Source organism: Eumetopias jubatus, unplaced genomic scaffold (genome assembly GCF_037043125.1).
Source record: "Eumetopias jubatus isolate StellerSeaLion01/CBP00866 unplaced genomic scaffold, mEumJub1_p1.0 scaffold_17, whole genome shotgun sequence".
NCBI lineage: Eukaryota > Metazoa > Chordata > Mammalia > Carnivora > Otariidae > Eumetopias > Eumetopias jubatus.
Window position 1 is genome coordinate 38075229 of NW_028274823.1, and position 17124 is coordinate 38092352.

Here is a 17124-nt window from a genome sequence, read left to right on the forward strand (position 1 = left end):
GGGGCCCATCTTATTAGTTGTGGGGACCAAATGTGGAAAATGTAGATAAGTGTAGAATAGAATGACTGGACCCTGGTGTGTGCACAGTAAAAGACGTTTTGCTATTAACACCAGCAACTCTTAATAAAGGTCATCACTTAATATTAATATTATTGCTGTTATTTAGTCACAGAGGCTTTCAAAACTTTGTGAAATCTCAGAATTTCCATCTTGCCTGGACTAAGACTGGGCCTGGGTTTCCGGGTGTCTTCCAAACTGACCTGACATCACATCCTGCGTGGAAGCTCCCCTAACTCCCTCTGACGTTTCTAGAAGCAGGACACGTGGCCTGTGTCACAATTCAGTGAGCTCATTGTCACTTTCATAAGTTGCCCCATTGCAGCTCCTGAAATGGAGCACAGTGTGCCCTGTCTGAGGGTGATGTTGGCAACTTTGTGACTAAGAAGACTGTCATTTATTTTACTGCTAATCTAGTGCCAGGACAAAGTGACTTTTTAAAAAAGGAAGTTTCTTCCTTTGATCTTTACGGTTTGATACCTCAGCCCTTGCGTGAGGCAGACAATGCACAAAAAAGATAAGAAGGATTAGAAAAGTGAGCGCTTGGCCTTTGTAAAAGCTGCATGAATCGGACAAGGCTTCAGAATTCAGAACAGCTGCGTGGAGTTCTTAGGCCTTCTTTTTAATGTGCAGCCTGGCAAACTTTGTTCTGGCAGATGAGGAGATGGATATTTCTGGGCACTTGTTGCCTTTAAGACTAGCACATGAACCTTCTGGGGCACCCGGCCTTGTCTCCATGCTGAATCGGGGCCACGGGGCCTTTAGCTTGTGCCTCTGGACAGTGTGAGCCTACACGAACCTCTGGGAGTGGGGACCAGCCTGGACGGTGTCGGTTACTAGGAATCATCTGGGGCTTCTGGACAAACAATTCCTTTACAGCCTGAGGCAGGAGGTCCAGGAGTGAGAGAGGCAGGGGTGAACTTGTGTGACCTCAAGCTTGATGTGGGTCAGCAGTGTGATGAGGCTTCCGGCAGAACGTAAGCACTCAAATGTTAGCTATTATGGGTGGTGGTGTTAGATGCCCTTCCTTCCTCCCAGTAGTCAAATCAGACTCCCGTAACTTCTACCTTGACCATCATTTTGTCCAATCTCTCTTCTACGTGACTGCTCACTAGATATTTAAAGACAGCTATTTTATCTTGACTTTTCCTTGGGGTCCTACCCTCAGAGAAACCAAGACCCACGGACTCACCTGCCAGACTCCATCATCCATGCGATTCAGTACTGGTTGTAATGGGTTGCCAACAGTAGTAAAGCTTAGACAGACGATGGCCTCCTGGGGTTGTCATGAAGGGGACTAGGTAAGTACTGACCTGGGTGACCTTGAACACTGAGATTTAACAAGGCTATGGGTCCCACAGGGGCTAACCAGTTTTTATCCCTGGGCTAGACTTTACATGTGATACTTGGCTTCACATGATTCCAAGCTGGAGTATAGACTGAAGCCAGTTGCCTGGCTTGATTTTACTCAAATACTATGGCATTTCCAAAGTCACTAAACTCTGTGTGTATGAATCAGAAGACTTGAACATAGTTGAGGCTGTCTGCTTACTCTTCATACTTTCCCAACTACCAATGTTTGATGAAAAACATCTAAAGACATGCTGTGTATTTAGGGAAAGGAAGGTAATATCTGTTTGGTCAAGGAGATACCACATCTTCTTATCTTTTATGGAAGGTTTTTACTATAAGGAAGTGGCCCAAATGTGATTTATTCTTTGGAGTGACTGCATAAGAGATCATCAACACTTTTTTTTTTCTCAAAGATTTTATTTATTTTTTTGAGAGAGAGAGAGCATGAATGGGGGAGAGGAGCAGAGAGAGAGCGAGAAGCAGACTCCCCACTGAGCAGGGAGCCCGACATGGCGCTCGATCCCAGGACCCTGTGATCACAACCTGAGCGGAAGGCAGATGCCTAACTGAGCCACGCGGGTGCCCCTAACATCAACCCTTTTAAAGAGTGGTGGGGGTATCATGAATAATTATGCCAGGACCACAGGCATAAACTGGGATTATCCGGGACAAACCACGAGGAGTCCCCTTGATGTGCTGGTGCCGGCTCCTACAGGCTCTGAGAGCTGGCTGTACACATTACTTCCTAACTCTGCATTCAATGTCCTTAAGTCAGTAGCTTGAAATTGGCTACAGTGGGTGTATTTATACTGTGGAGATTAGTGAAGAGTAAAAATCAAGGCTTTATTTTTAGAGAGCCAGTTGCTAAACATTTACCAGTACACCACTGACTAGAAAACAGGTCATGGGTCACGCAGAGGAAAGTCCCAGAGAGCATCAGTAATACCAGCTGAATTATTAAGGCATTTGAGTCAGAAGGGGAGGAAAAGGTCAACATGTCCTCTGCTAAGTAGGACAATGCCAGAAGATGGGGAGTTAGACAAAGGAGCTTCATTCTCAGGAAAGCAAGTGTTCTACAAATATTTGAGGGCCCGCTATGATGTAAGGGTAAAATTTAGAATTGCATTGTTATCTGCCTCCCTTTCTCCTTTTTAAATTCCTACCCCAAATGCAGTTGGGTTCAGTGCTGGATCACCCAGTAGGTAGAACAAGCAGGTGTTAATGTACCAGCAATGCAGCAGGAGAACTAAGGAAAGAAGAAAACAGTATACGTGACTTTATGTATACAGATATGTATCCATGCATGCACCAAAGTGTTAATCACAGGGAAATCATAACTTCGGGCTTCTTTATACTCATTTTATGATTCCCTATTGTTTTTATTTTGAATGACTTCAATTGTTTTGAGCTACATGGTCATTACACGTGGATTGGGAAACACCAACATTTCTTCTGTAAATAGGTGTTAAGTCCAGCCCCGATGAGCCTTGCACCTGTCCAGGGCGATTTAAAGTTAATTTACTGTTGGTGAAACGGCAGGGTGGAGTTGCCGGCGTATCTTCGTTTCAGGTTTCTGATGAGAGCGGACAAGTTGAAATTTGTCCCAGCCAAGAGGAAGGAGCTTGGCATGTTTGTTTCCACAAGCAGGATCCTTGGGGCAAAAAAAGGGACTTCCCCAGTTCGATCCCGTTTGAGTTTTACTCATGCTCCACTGTCCTCTCACTGTCTTGTAGGAATATTTGGAGAGTGTTGGGGATTTTAAAGAAATCTTTTTATCTAGGAAAATTTCAAACATTATACAAAACCAACGTGTATATCCAAGAAGCGCTAATCACTCATTGTTCAGCCTGTCCATTCAAGTCCTATCCTTTTTTATCTGTAACAACCAAACCTCCCCTTTCAAACTGGATGATTTGCAGCAAATCTCAGATACATCATTTCGATGGTAAATATTTTCATATGTATTTCTAAAAGGTAAGAACCCCTTTTAAAAACATAACCCTTATCTGTTAATTGCTGAAAAAATTTAACAGTGTGTTATTTTCCGTTGAACTATAATATTTTATGGTGCACAGTTAGAGGAATAAATTCAGTTATCTAACCACAGATAAAATTGTTGCATCCTGTTTGTTGCCAGGTAGATGAAAATTTGACATTGTGTTTCCTGGAAGGATTCAGTTTGCCGGGGTGGGGTGGATTTTGTTTGTTTGTTTTGCCAGTGCCTGTTATTGTTTGTTTATGATTAATTTTTAACCATTTCTTCATGGTGTGAGACTTGAAACTTCATTCTTGTAATGCGCCCAAAATGTGCTTGGGGATCACCCCAGACTCACTGGCTTAGAAGTGACTTGTATTTCACCTCCTATGTAGTTTTTGTCTTGAGATTGAGAGTTTGAGAACACTATTAAAAGAATTCCACCCTTCTTTCCTCTGCAGCCACTCGGGTGAGAGCATGCAAGCTAGCACTCATCCTGAACACACATAGGAAGTAGGACTGGGCTCAGGCTGGAGGCCTGGAGGGACTGTATTCAAGGTTGAACCTGGGCGGGGGCGCGCCTGGGTGGCTCAGTCGTTAAGCGTCTGCCTTCAGCTCAGGTCATGACCCCAGGGTCCTGGGATGGAGCCCTGCATTGGGCTCCCTGCTCGGGGGGGAAGCCTGCTTCTCCCTCTCCCACTCCCCCTGCTTGTGTTCCCTCACTCGCTGTGTGTCTCTCTGTCAAATAAAGAAAATCTTTAAAAAAAAAAAAAAAGGTTGAACCTGGGGTTTAGAGGAGGTTCCCAGGAGGGGTATTGCTGAAATTTGTGCGGTTTGCCATTCCAGACAATCTTTAGACCGATGCCCCTGCATTTCAAATTACTCACAAAAACAAAGGAAAAGATCCTGAATCTATTTAGTATCACTCTTGTTTGTCAAGCATTCCTGGGGATCAAACCGGTTGAAACATCAGTGAATTCTTACCTCTGTAACTGCCAGGACTGGCTTACTCTTGTCAGTATTAGGAGTTTTTCAGTTTTATGAAAAACGTGCTTCAGATGCACTTTATACATTTTTGTCTTCTTTGACAGAATACTATCATGTGATATTTTCTAGTAATTTAGGGACATTACTAATATCTGTTTTTATACTGGGTTGTGTAAGTAATGGTGTACAAATGGTTGCACCTTTGTCTTTTAGTCGGTGGATATTTGTTATGCATCAGCTATGTGCAGGATGGAACTTTTTAAAAAGGGTCCAAATATTTCATTCAAAATTCTTTAAAAATACTTTTGTCTTTTTAAAAGCTGTGGTTAAAATCATGTTGGAAACCACCTAACTAATGTTTGGGTGAGTTCCTTAACTTCTCATCCTCGGTTCTGTCATTTTTGCCTATTGCATTGGGTTAGGAGAATTAAATCAGATATTGCATGTAAAGCTCCTAGCGCAGAACTCGGCACATAGTAAGCCCTTAATGTTAGTTGGAACAGAGCTGCTGCTGGATTAACCCATTTTTTGTAGACCTTGGAATAAGCTCCTGAATTCTTATAAACTGACCATTGATTGGCAAGTTGGTAGCTCTGAAGTCTTTTAAAAAGTTTGGCCTGTGCACGTATGTCCACATAAAATTGCACAGGCCAATATACCACTTTAGTACAAGTGTACTACACTCAATTCAATTTTAGGCAAGGCTTAGTTTTTGCTTGGGAAATGCTTCACTCTGGCATAGGTCAGTTATATAATAACAAGTAAATGAATAACCTGTCCAGTTTAGAGCTTTAACGCTCACTCTAAAGTTTAGATGCTTTTGTTTGATTTTTATGTTTGTTACGAGCAAAAGGAGGAGTTGTTAGTTATTTCCAGTGTTCAGCTTTTTGTGAAACATTTTCAGTAAATCTTTCCAAGTTACTGAATCTGTTTTGATTCCAGAAATCCCCGGATTGCAAGGAAAGCTGTTCAAAAAACAGTTAGAATTTGCACCTACTCTCTGTGAGTCAAACTTTTCTCCATCTTGTGTAATCCATACAAAGTACAAAAATAAATTGGATGCTGAAGTTGATGAGACTACAGCTATCGTCTATAAGTGACAACTGTCTAGCCTTTACAGTCATCAAAACAGCGTTGTTTTTGTAGATGAACTTTACATTAAATGTGTAATGCATTTTGTAAAGTAAACCAATGTAAAGATGTTGCTTTTATCTCTTTCATATGTGAAGTCCAGAGTTCAGATGTAATAAATTTCCACTGCTAAGTTGTTTGGAAAATATTACCTTGATGGGGAAGGGCACTCTGTCCCCAAACTAAATGGCACTAGATAAATAAAATATTTTGGGGTGCCGGGTGGCTCAGATGGTTAAGTGTCTGCCTTCAGCTCAGGTCATGATCCCAGGGTCCTGGGATCGAGTCCCGCATCGGGCTCCCTGCTAGGCGTGGAGCCTGCTTCTCCCTCTTCCTCTGCCTTTCTCTCTCTCTGTCTCTCATGAATAAATAAATAAAATCTTTGAAATATTTTGAATACTCATATTTTTAAAGTTGCAACCTCTTTTCCAACTAGATATTACATTTAGCTGTGCCTTTGATAAAAATTTTTATAGTAAAAGAAAACATTTATTACTAATGACAGTGATCGTCACTTCTGGAAACTTGCCAGCGATGAGCCAGAAGGCAGCTGAGAACCTGGAAGGAAGCAAACACTTATGAGCCACCCAAATCACTCTTTGGTGTGATTAAACGTTGGAAAGTAGATAAAATTGGAGATGCTTTTGCATCTTGCATTCAGAGTACTTCCTGTGCTCTCTCTGAGTCTATTTACTCTTACCAAAGGCACAGTTTTTAACAGACTTGATTTTCTGGTTTCTCTGCATTCATATCCAGCAGGTTTGGGATAGACATACCGCAGTAACATTGATAGCAAGAAATTAACAGCATTAGCCCAAAAGCAAGACAGAGAAAGCTAAAATAGAGACAAAAGAATACTCAAGTCATAGTAGCCTGGGAGGCACAGATTCATGTGGTTCCTGAGGGCATCAGTCTATAATGGGCACAAATATTGATTCTCATATGCCCGTCAGTCATCAGGAAGAGCTAAATTTTTTTTACTGTTTATTTTCTTTAAAAATATGGGGAAGTGGGTCATGCATTTTAGAAAGATTTTCTTCAAAAACAATTATAACTTGGCAGTTATATTTTATTTATTTTTTAAAAGATTTTACTTATTTATGTGTGTGAGAGAGAGAGCGCACAAGCAGGGAGGGAGGGGCAGAGGGAGAGGGAGAAACAGACGCCCCGTTGAGCAGGGAGCCCACCTCGGGGCTCAATCCCAGGACCCCGGGATCATGACCTAAGCCGAAGGCAGTCGTTTAACTGACTGAGCCACCCAGGCACCCCAATTTGGCATTTATATTTTAAAAAGTTATCTATAAAATGAAGGGATTAGGCCAGAGCTTCATATATGCATAAAATCTGCTTTATTAAGATATAATTCATATGCAATTCACCCATTTAAAGTGTGCAATTAGGTGGTTTGTAGCGTTTTCACAGAGTGCAACCATTACCACAGTCAGTTTTAGAACACTCCGTAGGCCCCCACCCTGAAAATTTATTGGCGGTCACTCCTTTTTGCCCCACAACTCCCAACGCCAGGCAACCACTAATATTTCTGCCTCTTACAGATTTACCTATTGTAAAGTGGACATTTCATATGTTGGAGTCATACAATAGGTGGTCTCTTGTGATTGGTTCCTTTCACTTAGCATAGTGTTTTCAACGTTCATCTATGTCTTAGTGCATATCAGCATTTCATTCCTTTTTATTGCCAAATAATACTTCATTGCCTGGAGATAGCATAGGTTATTGATCCATTCATCAGTTGGTGGACATTCAGGTTGTTTCCACTTTCTGGCTATTATGAGTCTGCTATGAACATTCATGTACTACTTTTTATGTGGACATGTGTCCATTTCTCTTAGGTGTGTACCTGAGAGTGAATTTGCTAAATCATATACTAGCTTACGTTTAACCTCCTGCAGAACTGTCAGACTGTTTTCCAAAGTGACTGCACTACTTTATATTCCCACCAACAGTGTGAGAGGGCTCCCAATTTCTCCACATCCTCACCAACACTTGGCATTTTCCATTTTTTAAATTACAGCCACTCTAGTGGGTTCGAAGTGGTATCTCGTTGTGATTTTGATGCGCATTTCCCTCAAAGTGCTCTTACGTCTCTCCAACACTCACATCCTGTGGTTTTAAACTTTTTTGTAGGTTTGAGTGTCATCTCGTTTAATGATAAGGTTCTTGAATGGCTAGGAAGTCTTAAGCTTAACTTTCCGATGGTTATTGTGCCTAAGAGGGAACCCTGCTTAGAGCTGCCATTCATAAATAGTAAAGGATTGTTTTAAATGGTGTCTGGTCCTAAGACAATGTGGATTTCACTCATAGCAGAGTTTTCACTCTTTCCTGATTGTTCTTGATTAACGATCAGTCCTTGCAGACTGGAATGTTAAGTGCCAAAAGGGGCAAGTTTACGGCCGTATCCCAGCTCTGTGCCACAGTGCCTCTCACTGTCATAAATACCTGTTCATGAATCAGTGGATCCATCAGCATGTAGTTGCTCTCAGATTATTTGAAGAGGGGCTTGTGATCTCTTCTTTCTTTCAGCTTGCAATGCCATGTGAGCAGTTGGCATATCTTTCCTCAGTCCCCACTCAGCTCGACTTTAAAGATTTGCCAGACTTTCACAGTCAAGCTAAAGTGCATGAACAAAGCCCATTTCTGGTAAACCTTTTGTTCTGCCCGGTGGTGCCACCTAGCCCGGCAGTTCTCCCTGAAGCCTCCAATTAACCACTCCCTGGTATTGAATTGTCGGTAGCATCCCCGGAGTAAGTACGTATGCTCTGGTGGCTTATCAAGACAGAAAGCTAAACCTCTTGGTGGTTTAAACTGGGATTTGTTTAAGCAGGTAATGAGATTGCCATCTTGAGCTTCAGTGCAGGGCATTAGATAGCTGGAGGAACCATTCTTGGGTGGACGCTCTGGTTAGTTCTGGGTTCTGAAATGATCACGTTGGAAATAATCACACAGGGCCACCTTACTCTTGTCCCTTGGTACATCTCTACAGGATCTTCTTTTTAGTCAAGGGACTGTATTTCTGATGATGAAGGTGGTGTTATTAAAGCCGAGGACCACATGCAAGGTTGATACTTACCTCCTGTTGCCTCTATATGGGGCAGAACAAACAGCTTCTTGGTGAGAAATAGGGACAATGACCTTAACTGTCTGTAATTGCCCCCCCTCCGGAGACCCTTCCTTACCTTGACAATGTGACTATGGACTGGGACACAGTTTTCATCTGCCTGTCATTTCTCCTCCTTAGGACCTAGTACAGAAATCCAGGGCTTGATTGTGAGGATGACAGGAATAGAATGAGCTCGGTGGTCGCTAGAGTGACATCCCTCCTTCTGCTCTGATTTTCTCTCGTAAGAGCGGCAGGGAGAGGCTCCAGGACCTTGGGAAAGAAACCACGCCTCACTGAACTGCTCAGGGACTTGAGGAAGATGCTCAAGGAAAAGTGTTTTTCACCTCATGGGTTTGACATTTTGGCTCCCCTCATATGTAGCTTCATCTTGCCCCTGCTTCCTCCTGGCCAGGTTCAAGCTAAGAATACATTTATGGGTAACACCAGAATGGCGCCCTGCAAGACCTGTTGTTGTTTTTTTTCCTCTCTCATTCTCTCAAATCTTAACCTAAAAAAAAAATAACACAGCTTTTATGTTGGTGTTTCTGTTTGTTGTTCAGATTTCATGTGGTTGTCTGTGTCAAGGTCGGCCACATGGGTTGCAAATCAAAGAACATCTTCCTGCCTGACCTAAATACACCAGTACTGTGTCGTGAGCTAACTTCTTTACCAAGGAATGCATCGTTACCTTTGACATGGGATCACTGGGAGAGAGAAGCACATTGACGAAACTTAATCATATGTGGAACGTTTCTAAACCCATGAGCATGGGTTTAGTCGTGGGTGGATGATACCTGGAAATTCAAAAGCTGTGTTTAAAATTTAAAAATCACCTGCGGCGCTCATGGTATAAATTGTCCATTAATAATTTAATTAACAAGCAATTAGATGTGTTCAGGTCCCTTTGGGGAATGGGAACGTCTGCCAGGTCATTGCCAGGTACTACCCCAGTGGCCCGCCTCAGAGCTCTCTCACAGTTAAAAGCAAGAGCAACCCATTCAAACTTTGATTTCTCACTTTTAAGTTGTGCTCTAGCTTCTTACAGCATTCGTTTTGATTCAACTAGAACAGCAGTTTTGAACTTGACCAGTGAGAATTACAGCCGCCTCCCGCCCTCACCCCCTGGAAAACATTTTCCATTTTCTCCAGTCCCGCTGCATCCCAGTCTCTGGGCCATGGCCTGGGAGCCCATATTTTTAACAAGTACCTTCGGCAGTTTTTATAATGAGGCAAAGTTGAGAAAGCATGTGGTTGAATATAGCTTGTCCTTTTTAAAAATAAATGTCATTAAAACTTGGACTTTAAATTTAGTTGCAACTAAATACTCAAATTGAAGTTGCTTTAAGGAAATACAATTGTAAACAAACCATAGCTACCCAGTTCAAATTGCAAATGCAAAGCAGACTGCAGGCCGGTGTCTTGTCAGTTCTAACCTGTGACTGGGTGAGGCGCAGAATGTAAACAGAGGCGAACTGCCCTGGACCCCCAGCGCTCGACCTTGATGTGCTCCTTCCTCCCTATGAAATTCAAAGCTATAGCTTTTAACTCCGTTGGTATAAAGACAAATGTGTTAATAGGACATATTACAACATTGTCTTTGACCTGAAAGTTTGTATGTTTTCTTCTAATTTTAAAAGAAATTACAATATTTTCACCAGTGCCCAAAAAGGTCACAGGCCCTAGGCACTGAGTCTATTGCGTGTAGCTGAGCGGAACTGGTGAAATCCAGGTGTTAGTTCTGGGGCTGATGTGATGATATTTCTGCCGGCCTCAGAAGTTCTGAAAGGAATCCTCGCTACTTGCTTTTTTTCTCTCATATATGAGAATATGATCAGCCTTTCTTTTTTTTTTTTGATCAGCCTTTTTGTTCCCGTCCCGGTCCCCATGAGAGGGAAAAAGCTGACAGCACTCAGAGGCTATGCCAGTGGCAGGAGGGTTATTGTCACACGGGGATGTGTGGCCTTTCCCACGGTGATCCTTTCCCGCAGAGGATCATTCTGCGCCTCACCCAGTCACAGGTTAGAACTGACAAGACACCGGACTGCAGTCTGCTTTGCATTTGCAATTTGAACTGGGTAGCTATGGTTTGTTTACAATTGTATTTCCTTACCTCTGCCCCGTAAGTGCTTCTTGAATGGCCAAGTTTAACCTACAAGGTTTCGCCCTGACGGTAGTGCAGGAGGGTAAATCAGGACTCTTCCTTCCCTCAATTCCCACCAGTCAAGTGTCTAACCGACGAAACAGCTTTGTTCTTGGGGGTCAGGTGTGCCTTGTCATTGATAGCTTGTGTCTAGTGGATTTCAATAAGAGGCCTGACATGAGCAGGGTGTTGCTTGAGCAGGGAAGGGGCTGTGGGGCTGGGGAATGCAGGCACCTGGTTCCCGTGGGCAGGAGTGCAGATCTGAGGTCAGCTCCCTGAAGCAAAGGTAAAATAATTTTTTTCTTTTGCATCGTTACAGTGAAGTTTTTGATTGAGAATTCTAAAATAACTCAGATTATTGGGCACCTGGGTGGCCCAGTCAGTTAGGCATCTGACCGGCTCAGGTCATGATCTCAGGGTCCTGGGATGGAGCTTAGAGCCCTGCGTCGGCCTCCCTGCTAAGCAGGAGTCTGCTTCTTGCCCTCTCCCCCAACCTTTCTCCCCCTCCCCCCCTGCTCGTGCTGTCTCTCTCTCTCAAATAAATAAATAAAATCTTTATACATAAATAAATAAATAAAATAACTTTGATTATGAAGATTAAATGTGTTATTGTAAGCAATTGAAAAGCATCATCAGAAAAGCCAGAAGGAGAAAAAAATTACCCTAACCCACGACCCAGAGATAACAGCTATTAACATTTCCACCTAAAGTTTCTAGTCTTGTATTCTGTGCACAAATAGCTATTTAATTTTTATACAAAATTGTAATCATGTACAGGGTACCATTGAACCACCTGCCCTTTTCACCTAACAACATATAATGAACATTCTCCTCACATCATTAAATGCCATCCTACAAAATGATTTTAATGGGGGTATTTTGTTCCTTTGTGTTAATGGGTGATCATTTATTTAACCCACTCTGTATGTTTGGACAATAATTAATTTTCTCACTCTTGATAGTAAAAGTTCAGTGATTTTTTTTTTAAGATAAATTTTTGAATGCATGCATAGTTATTTCTTTAGGGTACAGTGGAACTGATACATTAAAGAATATAGAAGGAACCTGGAGCTTTTTTAACAGGTCTTTCCAAAAAGCCCATGTTTCCATTCCCACCAGTGCTCTGTAAGTGCTTGTGTCCTTGCCCCCTTGCCAACACTGGGGAATGCCATGTGACTAAAATGCAAACGAAGAGAACCTGGTGTGCGTTAATTTGAAAGAGAGCATGACTCAAGTTTCTTCACATAGAATATTTAATGTTTAGCAGATTGCTCTGTGTGCAATAATTATGGGTTCCTCTACAGTGTTACCGAAACCCTTTTATTAAATTTTACATTTACCACTTTCTTCAAGGTCCTTAAATAGCTCTTAGGTTTTCAGCTCTTATGTTTTACGCAGTTAAAAGTATCGTTTTGGAGGGCTCTGTGTGTGTGTGTGTGTGTGTGTGTGTGTGTGTGTGTGTGTGTGTTGAGGATGATGGGATATGAGAAGTAGACAGAACCTCGGTGATCGGTGAGCCCACTTCCAGCTTACAGCTTAGTCAATGGCTCAAGGAAGAAACTTGCCCACGACCATCCTATCTGTCCGGATGCTGTCACTGCAAGTGACAAGCTGCTCAACTCAGACAAACCTTGCAAAATGGGGAGCTTACTGGCTCATGAAACTGAAAATGGGTCCAAACTACTGGGACTGACCTTGGGCAATCCTTGATCTTTCTAAGCCATAATTTTCTTATCTGTAAACAGGATGTTGGACTTGACCTAAGGTCCCTTTCACCTCTTAAAGTTAAATGTTTCTATGAATATATTAGCAAAGACTGCATTATACTACCAGCTAAATTTAGACATGGTGAAGGGAAGGCTAGTCCTCAGAGAACTAATTTTTTTTTAAAGATTTTATTTATTTATTTGACAGAGAGACAGAGAGAGAGGGAACACAAGCAGGGGGAGTGGGAGAGGGAGAAGCAGGCTTCCCGCCGAGCAGGGATCCCGATGCGGGGCTCGATCCCAGGACCCTGAGATGGTGACCTGAGCTGAAGGCAGTCGATTAACCAACTGAGCCACCCAGGTGCCCCAAGAACTAATTTTTTAAGAAATACAATTCTATTACACACTCAGATCTAAGTTAACAAAGTTTGGGTTTTTTTTAACATGTAGAGGTCCTTAGGCAACTTAAACATAACAGTATTCATGTAGCGTAAAAACATCAGTGCTTTTTTTTTTTAATTTTATTTATTTGAGAGCGAGCACACGCACGAGCAGGGTGGAAGGGCAGAAGAAGAAGCAGGCTCCCTGTTCAGTGGGGGCCCAACTCAAGGCTCAATCCCAGGATCCCAGGACCCCAGCATCATGACCTGAGCCGAAGGCAGACACTTAACCACCTGAGCCACCCAGGGGCCCCAAAATATCAGTGCTTTAAAAGTCTTTTTTTTCCTATTGATTATACAAACCTCAAATGTCTTTTCTACCCATTCGTTAGCTCAACAAATCTATTTGTGGGGCACCTGGGTGGCTCAGTCCATTAAGTGCCCGACTCTTGATTTCAGCTCAGGTCATATCTCAGGGTCCTGGAATCGAGCCCCGAGTTCGGCTCCACGCTAAGCACAGAGTCTGTTTGTCCCTCTCCCCCTGCTCTTTCCCCCACTTGCACGTTCTCTCAAATAAATAAATAAAATCTTTTTTAAAAAATCTATTTGCAAGTAGTGGGAAAAGAAATTCAATCCCACTGTTCCCCATTCACAATGATTTCAACAAATTCCAGCTTGGTGGAACCTCGAGAGATGTGTTAAACTGTGCAGGACAGCAACTGCTTGCTGAGTGAGACCTGTGCCCAGAGGCGCTAATCTTAAACACAGGAAGAAATACTAGTATTAGTGAACTTTGCCTCACCAGGAACACCTTAAAGCTCTGGCTGGTTGTTCAAAAGGAGGAGGTTTTCTACTGTCAGGCTCCCTTAGCCCTTTAAAATTGTTTCTTTGGTAGGAAATCTTTTCTGCATTGTGGTTGTTGGGGGTTCTTTTTGGTCTTTGCTCATTGATGCTATTTGGAGTTCACTGTGTAACCCTTGAAATTTACTGCAGGAAGCACGGGTGCCTCTCAGAGACTATTCTGGTGTTCCAGAAAGGTCTTTAAGAAACAGGCTTTGTTTTAAAGCCATCGACTACCAATAAAAATTTAAATATCTCCATCACAGTATTTGGAATACAGATTCATTTCACGGTTTTAAATTACTACCAGATAGCCAATCCTGGTTTGTGTTTGGAGAAATTTTTAGACAGAAATACATGCAACTGGACCTACATATCTTTTTATTAATGCTCAGCTACCACATGTTTATCAGTGATACTGGAAGTCCCTGGATCTCCAGATCCCTGGATCTGGTCCTGCAGGAGAGGGAGGGTTCCAGGGGAAAAAATACCCAGATTTTGATGGAGGGTATATTAGTCAGGATAGGCAAGTCATCTGCATAAAAACCGTCAAATCTCAGTTCCTTAAAACAACAAAGGTTTATTTCTCATTCACACTATAAACCCATTGAGGGGGTGGCTGGGGGCTCCATTCTGGCTCATCCTCACTCTGACCCAGATGACCCAGATGATGCCAAGTCATTATCTTGGATTTTGCTGTTCATGGTAACAGAGAAAGAGTTCTGAAGGGTCTCACCCCAGCCATAAGTTCTCTTGCCTAGAAGTGACATACACCATGTCCATGTACATTCACTGACCGGATTAGGCATGTTGCCCAGCTCGATTATAAAATGGCCAGGAGCCGCAGTCTGACCCCATGGGCTGGAAGGAAGAGAACCAGAACTATTTGGCCAGCAGCACTAGTGACTACCACAGTTTACTCCTCTGATTACCAGATAATTGCCTTGCTCTCCCAACTGCAGGCGAAATATAGGCATTCTCATCCCAAAGTAGACAACCCCAAAGCCTCACCCAGTCATGGCATCTGGATGATGTGCAGGGGGATCTAAATTAGGGGGTGATACAAAGTGGTTTCGACATCAACTCTGGATGTATGTCCTCTTGAGCTAGAGACTTCTGAACTAAAAGAGGGCAATTACCTGCTGTGTCCCCTCCCCCACATTGTATATTAAATAATGGTGAAAGAAAGATTGGAAAACCCAGTATACATTCCTATTCAGAAAGGAGGTGGATGGGAGACCTCCATTATTGGTCCTCAGTCGCTCTAAAGCGCTGAAGCAATTCTGAAATGCATCTGGGCTCCATGACTTGTAGGTAGAGGATGTTCCTTTGGGGTCTTGATTGTTCTTTCGGAAAGGGGCTCCCCAATCCATTGCTCTCTTCAGGCCTTGGCTTTTTCCAATAACCTCCTGGATCACAACTAAGGTGAGACTGAAGAATATGCCCTTTGTAGGAGCTGAGCCACTTTCTCAGCTGACTTTAGAGGGTTGGGGGCTCAGGCGTTCTCTGGCAGTACAACTCTTTGTAAAGGGAAGTAAGTTTCCTATCTAACTCTAGTTTATTTCCATATGCCAAGCCCTCAGTCCTTGGCATACTTACCTTCACTGGATGCCTTTGTAGTTTTGCTTCCAACATTTCTTTATTGACTTAATTGATGATACTTTGAACCTCTCAGCCTCTGGTGGGGAAGCCACACTTCTGGTCTCTTTTTCCCTGGGGTATTCTAATTGAAAGAATTAAGTAAGAAGGGGCACCCGAGTGGCTCAGTCGTTAAGCGTCTGCCTTCGGCTCAGGTCATGATCCCAGAGTCCTGGGATCGAGCCCCGCATCGGGCTCCCTGCTCGGCGGGAGGCCTGCTTCTCCCTCTGCCACTCCCCCTGCTTGTGTTCCCTCTCTCTCTCGAGAGAGAGGTCAAATAAATAAAATCTTAAAAAAAGAAAAAAAGAATTAACTAAGAAGCCATGACCTTAACTGCATCTTTACTTGGAGACTTTGTAACCCTTTCAAAGTATTAAGAGTGAGTGTGATAGCCTATTCTCTTCCTTTGAACCTTACCCTCACCCCACAGCTAAGTGCTAATTGTCCTCTCTCATGCAAAGCCTTTCTCCTTTCTCATTTTTCATTGTTTATCTGTTGGGGAAGAGAAGCAGCTACTTTTTCCAACCCTGCAAGTCTGACCTGACGGACCCTATTCCCTCTTCTTGTTTGTAAATGAGTCAGTTACTTTCTGGGTGCACTTTTTTTTTTAATGGTAAATTCCTTTTTATTTTTTTAATTTAAATTCAATTAATTAACATATAGTGTATTGTTCATTTTCAGAGGTAGAGTTCAGTGATTCATCAGTTGCATATAACACCCAGTGTTCTTTACATCACGTGCCCTCCTTAATGCCCATCCCCCAGCTACCCCATCCCCCAACCCCCCTCCCCTCCAGCAATCCTCAGTTTGTTTCTCGGTGCACCTTTTAAAACGCAGCCAACAGGGTGCCTGGCTGGCTCGGTCAGTAGCGCATGCAACCCTTTATCCCAGGGTTGTAAGTTCAAGCCCCAAGTCAAGTGTGGAGCCTACTTTTACAAAAATAAATAAATAAATAAAAATTAAAAAATAAAATGCAGCCGACAGTAACCAACACATGCTACTAACATTTGACTTTCAGTCTCTTTCACAGTGTCTACTAATTTTTTAGGTATGTTATCTGCCTTTCAAGTTATCGTACATGATGGTTTTATCAAATGCTTTACCAGCCTCCAAAATCCGTTTCCTCCCTCCCTGCTGCCTGACCTTTTTTGTTGCTGTTGAAGTCACTCCATTTCAAGTAGCAGTCAGCTTAGGGTCTGCTGCAGTAACGGATGATACCCAAGTCTGGGTGGTTTAAAGAACAAAGGTTCATTTCGTGCTCATGCTGTATGTACATTGAAGACCAGCTACGTCCTCACTCCAGGACCTAAGCTGACAGATCAGCCAACATCTGGAATATTCCCGTTGCTGTGGGAAAGCGCTGGAGGGTCTCATGCATTAAATGTTCCAGCCGGGGAGTGACAACCTATATGTCACTGGCTCACCATTAAAGCAGTTTTCCTTCAGCATTTTTGGGCTCCATCTATCTTGAGACATATAAATCTAGTTGGTTCTCACAGCTATATCGTATTCCATCATGTAAGTATATTACATTTTATTTACATATTGATGGGTGTCTACGTTGTTACCAGTTTTCATTGTTAAAAATTACCACAGTGAACATCTTTGTGTATGTTTCCTGGTGCACATGTGCCAGACTTTCTTTGGAAAATAGTTCCTTTTGTTCTTTGTTATTATGATGATTCTTTATAATATGCTAAGAGAAGGTGGACCTAAAGTCCACTACTTATCTGTAGCCCCTTGTTTGATAAATGTTGGCTTCTCATTTATACACATCTCACTATGGTAGAAACCATCTT

General features: G+C 42.6%; 1 protein-coding gene across 1 annotated transcript in view; it reads left to right on the top strand.

Annotated features, from left to right (window-relative positions):
• The window catches only part of PANK1 (pantothenate kinase 1), a 54218-nt gene that overhangs the window by 8516 nt on the left and 28578 nt on the right, over window positions 1–17124 (top strand). The window lies entirely within an intron of this gene.